The sequence below is a fragment of the Mycteria americana genome, chromosome 7 (assembly GCF_035582795.1).
Source record: "Mycteria americana isolate JAX WOST 10 ecotype Jacksonville Zoo and Gardens chromosome 7, USCA_MyAme_1.0, whole genome shotgun sequence".
In the NCBI taxonomy this organism is placed as follows: Eukaryota; Metazoa; Chordata; class Aves; order Ciconiiformes; family Ciconiidae; genus Mycteria; species Mycteria americana.
Window position 1 is genome coordinate 40,905,042 of NC_134371.1, and position 13,532 is coordinate 40,918,573.

Here is a 13,532-nt window from a genome sequence, read left to right on the forward strand (position 1 = left end):
AGATCAGGAACTCAGGCATGGTGCATTAGCTGACATTGCTTGAGCCTCATGGTGGAGTAAGGGATCTGCTCTGAGCCAAACTCTTGGCTGGGATGACCAAAGACCACTTTGCTCCTGTGTCTGTGATGGCTGGGAAGCAAAGTTTGAATGGAGAACAAAGCCATTTCTGAAGAATGGATGTTTAGGCTGATGTACGAGTTGAAGAAGCATTTTATAGCAGTCTGAAATAAATCCGAGAGGGGATTTTCAGAAGCACAGGCTGTTCTTCCTACCGCCAGTGACTGATTTTGCAGTGGGAGCAGAGTCAGGCTGATGCAAGCTGACTGTGGAAATTTGACCCTCAGTGCTCAGGATTTTTAATGTTTCTGGCCAGAAGACTGGAGCTCTTGCTGAGATGTGATTACTTCTGTGATGTTTCGTTGTTACAATAGAGTCATAGAGCCTCATTCAAAGGCCAGGACCCCCCTGTACATTGCTGCATCCCTAAAGAACATCCCAGAGATTTTCAATCCAACTAGGCAATACCCTACCCAAGTCAAGAACAGCTCGCAATCCCCTTCAATGAGTATTTTTTAATTATTACATCTTAGTGTCATTAATCACTTTGTTTTTCCGCAAGATGGTTGTGGCCTTCGCTGCAATATGCTGATTTCTATTTAAAAGAGAGGTTGCTGACAAATGTTTCACAACCCTTGTGTTACGATGTGCTTCTTACCTCAGGGATGCAAGTTTGCTCTGCAAACAGGAAACATTTTTCACTGATGTGATGGGGAAATGTTACAGATCCTGATGTTGCTAACTAGAGATGCATTATCAGGTTTGGGGCTATTCATGAGGCACTAGTCATTGGTAGTGTGTGATTATTCAAACCTCTCAGGTTTTCTGTTTTTCAAGATTATATTCCTAGCCCTTCTGATTGCAGAAAAATTTCTGGCACAATGAGACAACTGCACCTGAAAGCCTAACAAAACCTAGAAAAGCAGTAAAAACATGTCACATTTCTTGTTCTTTTCTCTCTTTTTCTTTCTTCTCTTCCTTTTTGTGCCTGCCTCCTGATTCAATACTGAGGTTTGGCAGCATAGAAGACTGCAGTGGGAAGAGAGCCAAGATTGTTTGTGCAGACGGGTTTAAGCTGCGGTATCAAAGATGCAGCTCCAGCCTCGGATCCAAACATCACCAGAATTCAGTTTCCATTCACTCTGATGGTTGGGCTTGAGCTCTTCTGCACAACAAAGCAAGCTTAATTCACCTATGTGAGGTGTGGAAAACCAAGTGTCAGTAGTTATTAGCAGCAGTGGGACAAGTGCCGTGTTTCTAGGTATGTGCCTCTTCTGGGGCTCACTCCTCATTCCATGGTAACATTGAAAATGCCAGAGGAAGCAGAAGCAGCAGGAGCAGAGGTAATGGGCTCAGAATGGTGCCAGAATGCCACGGGTGAGTTTCCTTGCAAGCTGCCCATGGAGAGGGCCCGTCAGCATGCACCAACAGAGCCATATTTCATTTGCACATAAGAACCCGGGATTGTCCTGGGAGGCTGCGTAAGAAATGAGGCTCCATGGTCGGTGCGAAACCAATAACAAATACTGCGTTCCCTCCTACCAAGAGATCAGAGCGCAGGGGGGTGTCTGCAGCGGAGGAAAGCTGGGACAAGCGCAGAACAGCAAGGATGTTTGTTAGTTCTTCATTGTATCTCTTACCAAGCGTAACTAACCTCACCACCATCAATAGGGATTGTGACCATGGAATGAACCCAGCTCCAGGACCTACTGGACATTTTTCATTAGAAGATTTTTAAACAAGGCATGTTATTTTTTGTGCAAACGTTAAAAAGTACCTGTTTTGAGTATTTTTTCTGAGAAAAGAAAAGCAAAGAAAACCCAGTCTCTCCCAAAATGAAACTTTTATAATGCAAGAAAGTTCGGTTTCCATAGTTTTTGAGTGTTTTGAAATTTCATATTTTCCAATATGAAATGTATTTGATTATATTTTTTTAATGTTTCAGAAAATCAGTGTCAAAGTGAAAATATCTATCAATGTAGTTTGACTATGAGAAGTTTATTTTCAAAATATTATATTATCACCAATATAAAATGTTTCTATCCATTCTGGAAGAGCATAGGAATTCAAAATCATGGAAAAAACTCATGAGATGGAGGACCAGAAAGAAGAGGAAGGCAGGCGGCAATGAAGAGAAAGAGGAGAAGGCTTTAGGAAGGAAACAGAGGGTATTCAGTGAAGAACCATCAAGGTTAAAAATGGAGAAAAGCAGGATGAAGCTGCTTGCAGGATAGCGTCCCTGGTGTGGAGAAGTCCTGCATAGGAGGACAACACTGGATAGTCCACAGGCCTTGACCCAAGTTCAAGAGGTTGTACAAGAATGGTGATGGCAAGGAGGATGGGGATGTGCTGAACACTGTATTGCTTTCTTTGGATCTATCTATAAGTTTTATGCAACCTACCATAAAAAGTAACAGTGCTAAAAAATTTTGCAAAGCTTGCAAGTCACGGGCTTTGACTGTCATGTGTCACTGAAGGGATGATCCATAACTTAGAGCTCGTACAAGGCTGCAGGGGTGGGGATATGTGTGCTTTGATACACAAGAGCAAGACACACAGGCCTGGAGGTCTGGTTTCTGTGGAGTGGTATCAGAGCTCCTGGGTTCAGGATGTGCAGGGAGGGCCCCCGAAAGAGGCAGCGCTGTAGGCTCAGGAAACCTAAGGAGCACTGTTCCTGTGCGCTGCTGGGAGCCTGGAGATCATCCAGAATAGGGACAGAGACTAGCTTTTGCAGCGCAACGACTTCTTGATGGCCAAATACCCGAGCGGGGCCGACAAAGGAGGATGATGAAGATGACGTGCTTTACTCCCAGCACCTCTCCGTCACTGGCAGGCAAACCTGTCCCCAAGGGCAAATTCTGCACAGCCAGCTGCAGCCATCCCCCTCTGCAAAACATGCACGCAGTGTGGGGTTTCAGAGGCTTGCAGGGGCCTTGAAAACCACCTCTTGGGTGTGCTCCAATCTTGAATAAACACTTCAAGGACACCACCGAGGTCCCCTGCCTCTCAGGCAGCACAAGCCAAAGTGATAAAAATTGAAATAAAAACCCCAAAACAAAGACAGAGGAAAGAGGGAGAAAATGCTGTGAGGCCCAAAGGGCTAAGGATGTGGGTACTGCTGGGCTTAATTGTCTTCTTCCTTGCTCTGCAAGGAGGAATGTTGCTGGGACAGTGTTGCTGTCATTTGGATTGTTACTGGTTGGGGTTTTTTAAAATATTTTTTCTTCCCCCAAAGCAAACAGGCAAGTGACGTAAAGCAAATGGAATTGCGGTTCTGAAGCTGGGAAAGTCAGAGATGATCCCAGGCTGCAAAATCCAGATCTGGGTTTTGAACTCCCTGTGTAGCAGAAAGCTGTGGAGGCCTTCAGCTGGGCTAGGTCTGCTGCATGGAAGAGGGGGCGAGCAGCCAACTTCAGAGTCAGGTTCAGTTTTGGATTCTGCAACAAACCTCCCTCACCGAAAGTTCAGGGTCGTTCCTGGAGGCTCAGGGGGGAAGAGCCGATTCCAGCCCTTCTCCTCTAACGGATCTTGGACTTACTGTAACAATTCATCTGGCCCCCTAATGAGGAAAGCCATCTTCTTTGTGATGACAGTTAAATATGTGCTCAGGCTCATTCCTTAATCAAAGGTTTACATTATATTAGGTTTAAATTATTTCTGTACTGTGGGCGCACCCTGATTTTACAAACCTTGCAGGCTATTCTGGTTTGGAACACGTGGAGGACTTCTAAAGAGTGTTGAATTAAAGTAGGTAGATGTCTTCTCACAACCTGCGACCTTGTTTCCATTATCAGCCGTGAATTCACACCATTGACTTGTTCTACAGGGACGTGAAGGGCTGGAAACATCTGGAAATGACACATAAAACAAAAACCTCAAGCTCCAATAATCACTGCAAATCTGTGATTGCTCCTTGGTTTGAAAGCTGGAATTCTCCCCAAACTCATGGGCTGACTGGACAGTCCATCAGAGGTTGGAAAGGAAGCAGTTATGATTTGATCAATATTTCAAGTAAATCAGTGAGGTCGATTAAAAGTGAACTCTGAGAGCATGTTCGCATTGTGGGTTAGCCGCAAAAGAGATTGCTTCGAGCTCTTAAGCCAGGAGAAAGCATTACCAGTCAATCACGCCTCCTCATCCTCATGGCCTCTGCAGGCACAGAGTTGAAGGGCAGTTCAAGGAGGTGGAGCTGGTACGCACAAAGGAACCCCAGAGTCTGTGACTGACTCAGGTTGGTGAAGGGAGTAAAGGGAGTGCAGTTACTGGGTAGGAAATAGGGTCCACGAAGCATGCAGGGATTTCAGACACTGGGATTTTTTGCAACATTTATTGGAACAGACAGGCTAAGAGCGCTGAGGGATAAAGGATCCCAAATCAAACAGCCTAATTGGTCTCAAATGGAGTGACTAAGGAACTCTCTCCATTCCAAAATGGGTCAAATTGCATTTTAGAAGGAGATCTCTGAAATTTGAGTGGGAGGCCTGGATAGAAAAATGAATGGATGAACTCATAATTGACATGGATTCCATTATGGCTAATACCTATGTCAGAGCTGCCACCGAATATGTCCTGCAAATCCAGTCTGGAGGAATTCCCTTTAGAGATGTGACCCAGGTGAAGCAGACTATTTGCCATGAGCCTGTGAGGAACTGAGACTTTAATTGCAAACATATGGCTGGGTAACTTTCCAGCAAGTGAAAACCGGGGGATAGATAGAGACCTGCTCTGAAACAGATGATCCAGAAGGGCTTTCCCTATCTCCAATCCTCATAATGGGTTTCTGTGCTCTCATATCACTATATGCTGAACAGAAAATTGTAAAGAAAGGAAACACGATGTCCAAATTTAATGTTGGCACAAAGAACCCAGTGATTTTAGCGAGAATGAGGGTGAAATTAAGTTCCCTGTGATTTTACTTAGACTTGGTTGCCTGTGTTCGTCTTGTAAAAGGCAGTGGTCTGATCTTCGGCTTGCTCCTGTCCTGGAGAAGACATAAGGTGGCTTGTGTCATGAAGAGTTTTGCCCGGGGTCAATTCCAATCTGAGAAGATGGCCTGAAGGACAAGATCATCACCCACTTGTGATGGGGACCAGTGTGACTGCTTAAATTGCCCGTCCTGGTGTCCAGCAAGAAGGGTAAGTGCCTGGGCACCAGCTCCTGGATCGGATTGCTTCCAGGGGCGACAGGGAACACCTCTCCCCCCACATCCAGCATCAGGATGAACAAGTATGAGCACAGGCAGACCTACAAGGTAGCTGAGGCAAAGACCAAGGGTAAGGGCCCGAGTTTAAAGGCAGCTCCCACATGAAGTGGGGAAGGACCCTGTAGAGGCTTCTCACAGTTATTTCACATTGTTTTTCGGAACAGTCTGATCCCAGCTTGCAGTTGCACTGTATCAGAGCTGGCCTGTAGCACAGGTGGCCAAACCCCAAGGAAAGGGGAGAGGCTGCAGAGCTTTTTGGTGCACTCGGGACCCTGGGAATGCAGACTGTGGGTTTCATCTTGTCTGTTGTTATCTTTTCTGACTGTCCTGAAGGTTTTCCATGCTTTGTAGAATACCTTGAATTCTAAGAAGTCCGTGTGTGTTTGTGCTTTCCTCTGGGACCTGGAAGCATGTCCTTATGCATAATGAGGGGTGTAGAACTATTGTCCTGGGTGACTGGGAAAGAGCAAAGGGGAATGTGGGGCTGATATTGATCACAAGAACAGAAGGGATGAGCTCAAGGGAGTTGTTGTTTGTCAGGTGACCTTGACAGGACAAGAACTTGACAAGAGCTACCTTGTGGTAGCTAGACAGGAATGTAGCTGGGTCAGTTGAGTCCTGTTAGGTTACACAGCATCTTCTGGGTCCTGGCTTGGGAGAGGCAGCTCCTTGGTGTTGCAGATGGCCAGTCTACAGGGAACTTGGGCCTTTTCAGAGCTGGAGTTGTTTGACTCCTGAGTGTTGGAGGCTCAAGTTCTGGAGTGAACTGAGCAAGGCCTGTACTTGCTGTGGAGAAGGGATTTCTCCTTCCTTGAGCAGGCATCCAGGTAAGGCGAGCAGCACATCAAATGTCAGCTGGGAGGCTGGCTTTCAGAAGAGAACCAAAGATGAGTTTGAACAAATATGACAACCTGCAAGTGCTGGTTTTTTGTCCGTAACTACACTCGTCCATGTGACCTAAATATTAAGGTTTGAAGAGGCAAAGATTTTAAGTAACTTACAGCCTAATTGCTGCTTTGTGATGATGTTTAGCAGTCCACGCAGGCCAAAGCACCAATTTCGGTCAGGATAATTTTTTTAAGAGCAGTGTCTGGGACGTCTGTGGCAAAGGCTCTGGTTATGCCGAGTAGTCCTGAAAATGGAACCAAGAAAAGTTGGGTCTGCAAAAACTGAGGCATTTAACAGTAAATATTCCCTAAACCGGTGACCACATGTCTGAAAAGAAAGATCTATGCAAAATGGGAAGGGAAGTTTCCTAACAGTACTCTGTAATAAAATAACAACAGTGACGTATGCACACATGTACACACACACTCATTCCAGATAGGATCAAATATCCAGCACTCCAAAGATGAAACACTTTGCTATTTATTTTTCTCCTTCTGACTATGAAATATAATTTTTCTTGGACTGACAGTTCCAGGCAGAAATGCTGTAGAGAATTCTTTCAGCCAGTGCTGGGGGTGAGCTCTCTCCTTTGCCTGCACCAATGCATGTGTAGAATCAGAATCATAGAATCATTTAGGTTGGAAAAGACCCTTAAGATTTTCAAGTCCAACCATTAACCTAGCACTGCCAAGTCCACCACTAAACCATGTCCCTAAGCACCACATCTACACGTCTTTTAAATACCTCCAGGGATGGTGACTCAACCACTTCCCTGGGCAGCCTGTTCCAATGCTTGACAATCCTTTCAGTAAAGACATTTTTCCTAATATCCAATCTAAACCGCCCCAGCGCAACTTGAGGCCATTTCCTCTCGTCCTATCGCTTGTTACTTGGGAGAAGAGACCGACCCCCACCTCTCTACAACCTCCTTTCAGGCAGTTGTAGAGAGCGATAAGGTCTCCCCTCAGCCTCCTTTTCTCCAGGCTAAACAACCCCAGTTCCCTCAGCTGCTCCTCATCAGACTTCTGCTCCAGACCCTTCACCAGCTTCCTTGCTCTTCTTTGGACACACTCCAGCACCTCAATGTCCCTCTTGTAGTGAGGGGCCCAAAACTGAACACAGTATTCGAGGTGTGGCCTCAAAAGGCCTGTACCCCAGGCCTTTCCTGCCCATAATTCTTTTTGCATATCCCAGTCCTTCTGCCCCTCAAGTCCTGCTCTCTTTGCTCTATGCATCCCTTTCCAGGACACTGGAATACATCTCCACTTAGATGTTCCATTGTCAGTGATTTTAGTAGATAATATAGAGGTAGGGATTGGAGTGGAGCCATCAGAGCAATAGTGGGATCTGTTGGAAGGGAGGAAATGCAGAAAGGAGAGAGAAAAGGAGGTAACAAGATAGAAGTGGAAGGGAGGAGAAGTGAAAAGGGGAAGGTGGAGAAGGAAGAGAAGGAAAGGATAGAAAAATCCAGGGTCCCAAAGAATGACAAATTACTCCTCTGAGCCATGTTACATACTGCATAATTTATAATAAATTGAAATACTGTTAATCTATAAAGGCTGTATTGTTCTCTTTTTCTCTTGGCCAACTACTGCTGACGTAAGCAGGAACTCTGCTCTGGGCTGAAGAAGTCGAGAGCCTAGCAAGCAAGCCTGGCACCCAGACTGGACTGGAAGTGGGATTTGGCCTCTGCTACAGAAAGACTTTGAGGACTCAGACTTAGAGGAACCTAGGGAATGTGAGGCTGTTGGGCAAGCTTCAGATAGAAGCTTTTAGTCAGTGTTTCTTCTACAAAAGCTAATAAAAATACATCTTTAAATCTCTTCCAGGAAGGTGTCAGAACTCTCCTGCAGAGTTAACATGCCCAACACAGAGACCAACTTAGTCATTATAGGATAAGGCATAAGGGTTTAAGTTCTGCTAGGAGTTCATATATCCTGCAAGCTTACTAAAGGAGGTGCTGCTTCTCCATGATGTGTATAAATGTATGTGCGTGGGTATACATATATATGTGTATGTGTGTGTATCACTGTGTATAAGCTTATGCAGCTATCTGTTTTCTCCCAATAATTCAGTAAGTCTGCCTTCGGCTTTGCAGACTCCAGGATCCTGGCCAGCTGGAGCAGGAGAGGCTGCCAAGTCCGTCAGGTTGATGGAGCCAGCAGGCTGCTCCACCTGACTGACTGTCTGGAAGCATTCTTTTGCTCTTTTGGGAGGTTCCCAGCACATCTCCATTTCCTCTGAAAGAAGGTTCACCCATGACTGCCAGCATCTACGTCAGGTCTTCTTTCCATGGGTGCTGCGGCTGCAAAACCCAGAGACCCATGGCCCTTCTTAGCACTGTTTTAGCCATCTCCCAGCTGCACAAGCCCTGAAAATTTCCAAAGTGTAGCTAATGAAGCAGATGAAAAGACACAGGCTCTTGGCTAGTGCTGTAGCTGCTTTATAGGGATAGAGGGGATGATCTTCTCAAGAGTCCTTTATATCTCACAACCTGGTGAAGACAGTAACAAACCATATTTGTCTGCTCTTTTAAAGGAGAAGAACTTCTTTGTCAACAACTGAGAAGATCCTGAAGAATCCCAAGGTGCATCAGGAGGTAACAAGGGGACAGCTGAAATTTATGTTTTTGTTAAGTTTCTATGCTAATCTCAAGAATGATCATGCTGAGAAAGTAAATCCTTTGCAAACGCTCACGAATCTCTGGTATTCAGGTGCCCTGCAGGAGAGATGCAGAGACACAGAAAAGATTTTCACCACTTGGTCTCAGCATGTGGCTCTCATCTGGTGCTGTGTTCTGCCTGCTCCTTGCCTGGGACAGTGTTCAGAACAAGTGGGATTTTCAAAAGTGATCCGTATAGGGGAGAGCAAGAATATTCCTGTTTTCCTCCCTGCCCAGGCTAAACAGATTGCTCCAACTGCACCTCCCCTTCTGGGTCCTCCTCCCAAGTACAGGTGAAGGATGGTTCTTCACAAGACTTGGAAGCAGAGGCTTGCACGTCACTTGCATTAACAGTTCTGTTATCCATCTGTAGTCATGTCCTAGTGTTGTACTGCCTAATGGATAGTGTTGTCCTTTCCTGTGTTTCAGCCTCATTTCACACCTGAAAGTGCTATCCTAAGTGTGTACACAGCAGTGAGGTGGAGCCCCAAAATGGGAGAGAGAGACAGCAGAGAGAAAGGAGAGGTGGAAAAAAGCACCAGCAACAAGCCCAGGAAATTCAGTGAATGCATAAGCAGTACCATTAGTGAGTCCTTGTGAAATGCATAGTATGTAGCAGAGGGCAGCCTTACTGGTTCTGGCTGACTCGAACAGTAGGTCTCCTTTACCTGTCATTAACGCGAGATGTTCACCCTGGCAAGGAAATCTGTCACTTTTTGTTCAGCTCATTGTAGCTTGTCACGCATAGAAAAGACACACAACTCCATGCTCTTTCTCTTCCTTAACGCAGAGGTTCCCAAACAATGGCAAAGATCCCTGTCAACCTTCTTTATGTCTTTTGGAGCACTTACACTTTTATTGTTCAACTTTGAATAGGGAGTTTTTAAGAATAGTTGGTTCTCCAGACCAACTTCAAACTTTTATAACCTCGCCAGCCATCTATACGTCAAGGGTGGGAAGTGTGGTTTTGGCCAAAAAGGTGCCAATTTTTATTATTTTCTCTTTGATTTTTTAAATATAACAAGAATTCTGGTGAAGAAAAACTGCATGTAAAAAGGAGCTAAGGATTAATGAAGAAGCCATCGGGAGGTCTTTTTTTGCTTACGTGGAAAGGGAGAAAAAATAAAACGGCTGCTTGTGGAAACATGGAAGGTCTCCAATATAATGAATAATAAGAACAATTTCAAATATATTTTCTGAGATCCGAACAGTATTTATATGCAAATACTATCTCAGAAAGTAGTGGAAAAAATCAGTTTTCCTAACATTGGCTGGGAAACAGAATTTGCAGTTCTGGAAGACTTGCAATTTCCATATGAACCAGATGAGATGAAGTAGAAAGACTTAACAGAGGTGATTAAAAAGTATTTTGTACTGAAAACAAACTTTCTAGCTGAATGACATAAATTACATTTAAGGGAGCAAATGGCTTTCTAGAAAGTTTAAAAAAAAACAAGCCAGTATCTGCCCTTTGGTAACTCTTAGAAAGCCTTAGAGAGCAGAGAGCTCAACTGCAGAGCACAACCTTAGAGGAACCATGGACACATCTCTGGGGTTGGTGTAAATCTAGTTTATGCTACCAGAATTTGGGGGTCCTGTTAAATATTCAAATACATTAAAAAAACCCCCGTGCTTCATAAATCAAGAAAGGACCTTCACTATTTTCCCTTGTTCTGAACAGAGGTTGGAGGTGAGTGATGTGGGCAGAACACTTCATCCATGCTGTCTGGTGTTTGGGAATTTTAATGAGGGAAAGAATTATGGATGATATCCTGCATTAAAGATTTGCCTAATTTTGTGTTTTGCTTTGGTTATTTTAGCAGTAATAATTTTGTGGTTTCTGTACTCACCTTCCCAAAGAAGGGAGCCATCACAAACAAGCAAGCTACTTCCTCTGCAGTGCTATTTCTGTTTTGTTTTATTAGTGAGCTAAAAAAAAAGCTTTGATCTACCCTCCAGCTTGATATGTAATGAGATATTTTCATCAAACTCTGCTTTTGATTGAACTCATTAGTCTCAGCAAGATTAATGCATATATGTTCTTACAGGTTTCTGGACAGTCAGATGGGATCTTGCAGTTAGACCTTGCTGGTGTGAGTTCAGTGGACACCACTGCAGGGACAGAGATCTTTCTCTAGAAAATTCATTGTAGGATTGGGGCATAAGAGCAGATGCATTTGGCCTGAAGCACAATTAATTAATTCATGGCTAAAGCTTGCTTATACATGTTGGTCCTTCTCCCATTGAAGCTGATAGCAAAACTCCCATGGAGTTCAGTGAAGTGGGATGGAATCTATACAGAAATTATTTTTCCCAGAACAACTTTGCAATAACCAGTGGATTTGTAAACTCCTTACTCTGACACATTGAAATAATTTGGGACTTTCATTCCATTTTGCTTTAATTGGACTTATGCTACATCTGAGTCTTCCTAAGTTGGTTGCTGTGCCTAAAATATGTGCAGGCATGTTTGCACTCTCTGAGGGAACATGGAGGTTAAACTAGAAGGCGAGGTTATGTTAGCAAGGATATTTTCTTTTTATACTGCTTCCAAAGGCAACCCTGTTTTGGGCTCACCACTCTGCCTTGACCGCTCTGTGCCTCTCGTACCAAATCATGCTGGGATTTGATGATAAAGCACATCCTCTTTCCAGGAGCCAAGCCAACCCCTACATCCTAACTCACTGGTGTTCTGGTACCTTAGGCACTTTGTGGTCAGAAGACAGACTGCAAATGCGGGTATTAGCCGTGGTGACGCTGGAATGTCCAAACCCTCTAGGAAGAGAAGAAATTTCTTACAGAGCTGCTGTTGCCCATTTGATTCGCAGTTCCTTTGTTTTTATGTTTCTCGGACTGTGCCAGCTGAGATAGCTCTTAGCTGGATACCAGCACTTGCAGGGCCTGATTTGGTTCATGTCTTCTATAAAAGTTTTCCATCTCTGACCAAAGTATTTCAGATCAGGGTAAAAATGTGAGTAAATCAGAGCTGGCATCTATCCCAGACATATCAATTCCCTTAATTCCCTTTTTCCTGTGGCTTTGGGACAATCAAAATAGGGAATGTTTCCATTGCTATACCTTTATGAAAATACAATATGTGAATGCCATATCCTGAGTGCATCTAGTGTGTTTCCTTACCTTGGTCGTTACCAACTGCACAGCTTTCGCTGGCAATTATGTGAAACGGAGCACTGCAGTAGAGTAAATCTTTTGGCAGGGCTTGGTTCCAGGGAAGATCAAAACCCCCGATGTGACAGTTAATGAAACAAGGAGAAAGAAGATGGAAGCTATCAGTCCCAGCCAGCCAACACTAACAGAGTCCGAAGGCAACTGGAGGTGCCAAGGTGTCTGCTTGCAAAATTTGGAGAGAGCTGTGGGGGTCGTAGAGAGGGCTGCACTGAGGCCAGCTTTCCTGGCAGGAAAAGCTGCTTACAATAACAGAGGAGCAATGGAGACAACTCATCCTCTCCAAGAGGACACGTACTGTCTTTTTTAAGATACAGAACAAGCTGGCATTTTTCTGCATCCCTTGGGCAATGGTACTTTGCCATGGAGCTGACCTGGGTGGAGTACATGGAGCACGGCATGGATCCAGGAGTATAAACTGAATGCACAGTAATTGCAAGGACAGGACAGCATGAACTGAGCAGTGCAGAGCACCTGGTCCCCCGGGGAGACAACCAGTGCCCTTCGGTGGGCAACATAAAGGAGTTAAAGGCAAAACGTGGCAGTCTGCTGCAGCATGAGCCATAAAGCAGAGCAGAGAGCAAGGGCCTCCTGTAACGAGCCTATTTATCTCTAAAGCAGTGTTTCTCAGACTGTGATCCACGGGCCTTTGGTTGTCTATAAAACATCCAGTGGTGGCTCATGAAACAATAGTAAACCCTCTCTCCTCCCCTCCAACAGCCACAGAAGCAAGCACGCAAACAAAATGGGAGAAAATAAAAGCTACTATAGATCAACTTTCAAATTTTAGTCTTTTGTTTATTTGATTTCATATATGAAAAATATACAAGTTGGTCTTTGGATTATTATTTTTTTTTCTGAAAAAAGGTTAATCCTTGGACTTGAGAAGTTTAAGAAATGTGGCTCTGAGGGTGCTATTTTTGGAGCCAATTACAACAGCATTGAAATGTTGAAAGATTCCTTTTGTTTGTTGAAAGATTAGGCTGAAGCCCTTCAGTCTATAAAAGAATAATAAACCCTAGTGGGATAAAATACTTCATTGCAATGAGGATACAAAAGCCACCTTAGAGTGGTATGTGGCCTGGACGGAGGCACAGGGCTGGCAGAGCTGGCACTGATAATTACTAGAGCTATCAGTGCCCAGAAAAAAAGACTGTGAGCTCTTGCTTTATTCAAGTTATACAATCTCATCCTCCACCTCCTGCCATCCTCTAGAGCTGATTAGGTAGCATCTGCAAAATGATACGTGTTTACACAGTGTGCCCAGTCCCTGTTAGTATCCTTCAGTCTTGTACACTCTGCTCTGAAATGAGTTGTTAGAATGGAAGGATCGGCAAATCCGTATCTCACAAAATCTTGAAGTGAAAACTAGCTCTAACTGACCTTTTCTTCCTTGCCAGTATTGTGATCTGGGATGTTTCTGTTTTGGGGACCAGGCAGTGTACATCTTGCAACTGCGTAGAGTTTGCTTTTCAGATAATCCCACTTTGACGAGTATAGTTTCTGGGTTATTTGAAAACCACCTTGAGACTCACC

At 44.4% G+C, this 13,532-nt stretch overlaps 1 protein-coding gene across 5 annotated transcripts in view; it reads left to right on the forward strand.

The window, feature by feature from the left end:
- NTMT2 (N-terminal Xaa-Pro-Lys N-methyltransferase 2) overlaps positions 1–12,742 on the forward strand; it is a 50,135-nt gene extending 37,393 nt beyond the window's left edge. For 4 of the 5 annotated variants that reach the window (XR_012776514.1, XR_012776516.1, XR_012776517.1 and 1 more), the window contains 3 exons: positions 5,008–5,192; positions 8,687–8,747; positions 12,028–12,742. The gene's annotated coding sequence lies outside the window, so the exon portion shown is untranslated. The remainder of the gene's footprint in view (positions 1–5,007; positions 5,193–8,686; positions 8,748–12,027) is intronic. The other variant, XR_012776515.1, reaches the window with a different exon arrangement.
- The last annotated feature ends 790 nt before the right edge of the window (positions 12,743–13,532 follow it).